The sequence below is a fragment of the Amblyomma mixtum genome, chromosome 1 (genome assembly GCF_055824585.1).
Source record: "Amblyomma mixtum isolate Tamu chromosome 1, ASM5582458v1, whole genome shotgun sequence".
In the NCBI taxonomy this organism is placed as follows: Eukaryota; Metazoa; Arthropoda; class Arachnida; order Ixodida; family Ixodidae; genus Amblyomma; species Amblyomma mixtum.
The window spans coordinates 326,646,822-326,652,432 of record NC_143012.1 but is presented as its reverse complement, the minus strand read 5'-3'; the positions used below and the strand labels follow the sequence as shown (position 1 = coordinate 326,652,432).

Here is a 5,611-nt window from a genome sequence, read left to right as displayed (position 1 = left end):
CTGTTATGCACCGGACAATTTTAAATCCTAGCCACGGGGAAAAGAAAGCGTGCCTCATTGTCTTCGACACAAAACGAGTTAACCTCCGTCCTCGTGTGTGCAGGCGGTAAAGAAAAAAAGAGAAAAAGGCCCGCTCGACACACCGGTACGAACCGGGGAGAGTGCTACGCAAAACTTCGCTCTCTCCCGTGCCGGTTGACCAGCTCCTGCGCTCGGCTTTGGCGGAGGGTGCGGCGCACGAGCCGGCATGCCACTGCCGGTCTCTTCTGCAATTGCAAGTGGTCATATAAGAGCGCGAGGAGTGTATGTGCGTCACTCTGTCGGCTCTCCTTCGCAAAGTGGACTCCTCGTCTCGCGGTTTCTAGACCATCTTGGGCTGCTTGCAACGGTGCTAAAGGCCAGCCATGGAGCAGGGTCTCATCATGCACACTATACACCAGCTGATGACCATCAGGGACCCCCGGACCAAGGATTGGAAGCTTCTGCACAATCCCAGCTTCATCGTGGTCTTGATCGGAGGCTACCTCTACATGGCCAAGGTGTGGGGGCCTCAGTTTATGAAACATCGAAAGCCGTACGAGCTGAAGGGGATCATCAGGATTTACAACTTGCTGCAGGTGGTCTCCAATATCTACTTCCTGTACCAGATTATCTACTACTCGTTCTGGGCTGCCGGATACAGCTTGTTCTGCCAAGGACTGACGTACAGGGCTGACGAGAACTCTGTGAATTTGTTGAACGCCTACTACTGGTACTTTCTTGTTCGTGTGGCAGACTTTTTCGACACGCTATTCTTCGTGCTCACCAAAAAGTTTTCCCACATATCCGTCCTCCACGTGACGCACCACACGATCGTTGTTTTCAACGGCTGGATGTTCCTGCAGTTCGGCCCCGATGGCCAGGCGGTGTTTGGTGTGTGCCTGAACGCTTTTGTGCACATCATCATGTACGTCTACTATTTCCTGGCTTCCTTGGGCCCATCTATTCAGAAGTACTTGTGGTGGAAGAGATACCTGACGAGGGTCCAGATTGTTCAGTTCCTCATCATGATCGTTCATGCCTCTATTCCCATCTTTGTGGACTGCGGTTACCCCGTCGTACTGCTTTGCATCGGAATCCCGCAGGTCATCCTCATTCTCGGGCTCTTCTTGAACTTCTACGTTCAAGCGTACCTCAGCCGATCATCCGGGGGTCCTCCAAAAGTTCCGGCTTCAACAGTGCGAAACGGTAGCCAAGGCGCTCATCACAGTAATGGAGGCAACCTGGATGCGAAAAAAGATCTGTAGGGTACGATTGCGATACCGTGGTACGTTTCACTACCATGATACATTTACTTGTACAGTAGTCCGCAAACTTCTCTAGAATACTTGAATGGTGCGCTCTGTTGTTCATATATGACGATCTTCGCTGCCTGACCTTCCAGATGTAGATTTTAAAGACGTGAGTAGTTAAACGCAATCAATGGGAACGTGCATGCATGATAAGGTCAGATTTAGAGTCGTGGGCCACTAGTAAATGAAATAAGTGTACTACTAGAAGCGCAGTTGGAACGCTCTTGAAAGGTGTGTTGACGACTCTACGCTGTCATCAAAAGGAAGCTCTTCAGAGAGACCGGTTCACCAACGGGTGCAATGTGATACCTTTGTCTTGTCGGTGCGGGTGTAGTTTTACGCAATAATATAAACCCTATAGCGCAGAAGGGTTTGTCACATACATCGTGAGGGCTAGAGATTCGACCACGTGACTTGAGCGGCTTAAGCATGCGTGAACTGCCAACTTGCGGTGCTTGATAACATATATTTTCTTGCCTGTAAATGTCTATGTTTAGACAAGCACCGTTTGGTTGTTAAGCTCTGCCAGCCATGACGTGTCAACTTACTCTGTGTGCTGTGATTCGGTAGTAACTTTGATACAAAAATCAAGGGCATATATGTACTTCTCCACAATGCGTTCGGTGAACCTGTTAACGTGTTGCTGCTTTTTTTCTTTGGTTCTAAAGCACTAAAGGATTATAAAGCGCAAAAAAGAAAAAAAGAGGAACAGTGAACGAGGTCTGCTCCTATTTTCCTGTCTATTCTTTTGTATTTGCTCTGCTGCGTTGTTTTTTGTTTAAAATAAACACGCTAGAAGAGGCAGGAGAGTTTCTTCGCAGAACTTTACGGCAAATATGGAAGAAAACAGGTGATGTTACTAGCATTATTTTCTAGAGAAGAGTTAAACTAGAATGTGTTCCCTGTCTACTCTGGATCGTTAGTTAATTAAAAAAAAAGAGCAAGCACTAGTGTGACGACGCGACAGCTGGTGCCCTTGTTTCTTCATTTTTTGTATATATTGCCTGCAAAGTCTGCAGAAGAGACAATAACCAGAAAAGCACACTCGAAGCCTCGAGTGTACACGCTGTATATATTTTCATGTACAACTCGACAGCAAAACTTGATTGTACATAGGTTATTTACGTTTTTCTTATCAATCACACTAGTGATTTTGTTGCCTCTGTTTCTTGGGCAGGGTCGTATTACTTCCCAGAAAAGAAAAAGCCTTCCGGCTAGAGCAGTTGGCTAAGCATGAGCATTTTTTCTCTGAACCAAGAAAACAGAGTGATGCTTTCTGCATTGTGATATATGTCTGATGTGTAAATAAAAAGTGTTTTTAGTTATTCCTGACCGATGAAAGTGCCATCATTTGTTTTCAGCATCACCAGTGGCCAGTGAAGTCATAATCAGAAAAAGTAAAATTTTGTGAGAGCTTCGCTAATCGTTCTTGCGGCTCAATTTACAGAGATGACCAAAGCAGCCTATATGATACGAGTTATAGGCAGCATTATCTGGCATTTGCTCCAAAAGCTCTGACACTGCGCATAAGCATTCTAGAGGACACGCTGGAAAATGACAAAGGCGTAATACTGAGGACTACAAATTTATTAAGAGCTGCTGTTTTCAGAATTTTTATACGTGATTGCATGCTTGTGTCATCGATCCGTCAAAAACACATTTAAACATATTAAAGTTCCTCAGTTTTTGACCATTCCTCGTGAAAAAGTGTTGGCATTAAAAGTTTGATTTCATCATTCTCTCTGTTATTGTACCTTCATTTACAACTCAAATTCCACGGAATTATATCGTCGAAGCAGGAAACCACTGCTGGTTCTAGCTGCAACTCCCTATCAAGTGACGTTACAAGTGGAAGCTTTGCAACCAGAATCACTGCTTGTATCCTCTACTAGGAAAGGCAAGCACACCAACGACAGTACGAATTATTACTTTCTGCATTCAAAATAACAATGTAACTTTTTCATTTCATTCGCGTGCTGAAAGGTACATTGCTTCCAAAAGCACTTAGGCCAAAGAAGGGAGGGCTTTTGGAAGTAATGTCAACAAAACTCAGACAAATGTAGACACTCCTGCACCAAAAATCACGCGATAAATTTGTCACGTCTCCATCCACCCTCCCTTTGCTCCCTTCCCTTACCCCTCCTCTTTCAGGCGGAAACAGCACATGCCTCAATCATGCCAAGATTAGGTTTGGTTTGGTTTATGGCGTTTAACGTCCTAAAGCGACTGAGGCTATGAGAGACGCCGTAGTGAAGGACTCCGGAAATTTCGGCCACCTGGGGTTCTTTAACGTGCACTGACATCGCACAGTACACGGGCCTCAAGAATTTCTCCTCCAAAGAAATTCTAGCCGCCGCGGCCGGGATCGAACCCGCGTCTTTCGGGTCAGCAGCCGAGCACCATAACCACTGAGCCACCGCGGCGGCGTTCATGCCAAGATTAGACGGTCGACTCCCTTTGCCGGCACCCTCATCAGTCGGCAGGCGACCACATGATTCAGTGGTGACATCACTTATTTGTAGCTTTTGACACACTTTTCTTAATACTTCTATTGCTACAACTGCTGCGATGATGAGGAAACTACCGCCGCGAACTCCACAAAGCCTAGGGGACAGAGCATGATCATCGCGGTAATCAAACATCGTAATCACCAAAATGACCATCAGCTGAGTAGGGTATACAGCAGAGCAAAGGTCTCTCCCAAGAATATCGATTACTGCTGTTTTTGGGCCAGTCGTGGCAACATTATCTCAGTATATATCGAAATATCGTCACATTATCCGATTCTCCGCAAGCACCGACTACGTTTTTTTCTTTTGGTATCTTCTCTGGTGTGCTGGCTGTCCTATCCATGCCTCGGGTTCTCTTGTTCGTTTTAACCGAAGTACCCCAAAAACCTGAAATATTCTCTTACAGAAATTGCTGTTCAAATAACAGTTTACTCAGAGGAACCAGCTAAAGGGGAAAAAAAAATGAAAAAATTATACAAAGAATGCGTTCAAGGCGTACGGGGTGTATGAATAGGAAGAAGAGTGACACGCATGCAAATCGTGACCTTGCTGAGATTAAGTTGTTCACTGATAATAAGGTGTTCACTGTGTTTGAGCACAGTAACAGCACAGATAAACTGAAGCACGAACTTGTCTGGAGTTTTTATTATGTGATGAACATTTTATTGCTTAACGCTGGATAAAAAACTCACAGGGAAACATCTGAGCATCAGTAAACAATTTTGAATCTACAATAAGGACCTTTCGCACATCTAGGTGAACACAAAAACATGAGGGGAGAGAATTTAGTTCTATGGTTATAATTTCACGTCTGCATAAGGGGCCATGTGACATGAGGCGAAGTGCAAGAAAAACAGTTTACACATGTGTAGAGAATGAACCTAGAATAGCATGATTGACAGTAAACCAAAACAATTCGTATCGACCTTTACTGTTTAAGGGCTTTTTTTTTTGCGTCGATTCATTGAAATTTACATCACAGACACATAGTGACATTTTCAGGTAAAAACTATTAAGATATCCTACAAATGGCGTTAAGATCCTACAATCTTTTCATAAAGGTAAGATTTCTTGGCTTCACTTTTGGCGACGCTGCTACCTTAGAGCGTGAAACCACTCAAGAGCGCAAGATTTCGGTTGCCTCCGGATAGCGAATGCTGCTGCGCAGATTTTCACCGGCCAGTTTGTCAAGCGCTATGTCAATGACCAGTACCGGCGCGACCACCCAGAGCAAAGTTCTTGAAACAGACGTTTCTGCTGGAAACAATCAAATTTAATTTCCCCCACATAGAGGGTAGTCAATTGGAACACCCTCCTGGCTAACCTCCCTGTATTTTATTTCCCTCCCTCTTTCTCCTGGCGAGTATCTGCGTACACAGATAAACGCAAAGGAATAGCGTATGGTAAAAAGAGCGCACTTTGCAGTGTGCATGCGTGAGACGTTATTAGAAACACAGTCGTATAGTACGTTAAATATGTGGATGCGCATTTTTAATTTGGTAACCGTGACTCTCGCCAACATGGCGGAGCCCTTTGAATTGGGGGCTCCTCGTTTCGAAGTGAATTGGTCGTAACTGCGTCTCCCGGTAAGCTTAGTACCTAAAGATAGCACATAGAGCTCTCGCCTCGCCTTACCTCGCCTGTAACAAAATAAGTGAGCTATATTGTTCCTTTATAGGTAAGCTGTATAATGGCTTTATTTTTCACTTTGTTTGGCAATGTGACTCCTCATATACCTAACGAGGTAACACGGTTTGTTGCTGAAAAACC

At 44.7% G+C, this 5,611-nt stretch overlaps 1 pseudogene; it reads left to right on the top strand.

Moving 5' to 3' along the window:
- Positions 1–257: 257 nt before the first annotated feature.
- Positions 258–3,017, top strand: LOC149372809 (very long chain fatty acid elongase AAEL008004 pseudogene; annotated as a pseudogene).
- The last annotated feature ends 2,594 nt before the right edge of the window (positions 3,018–5,611 follow it).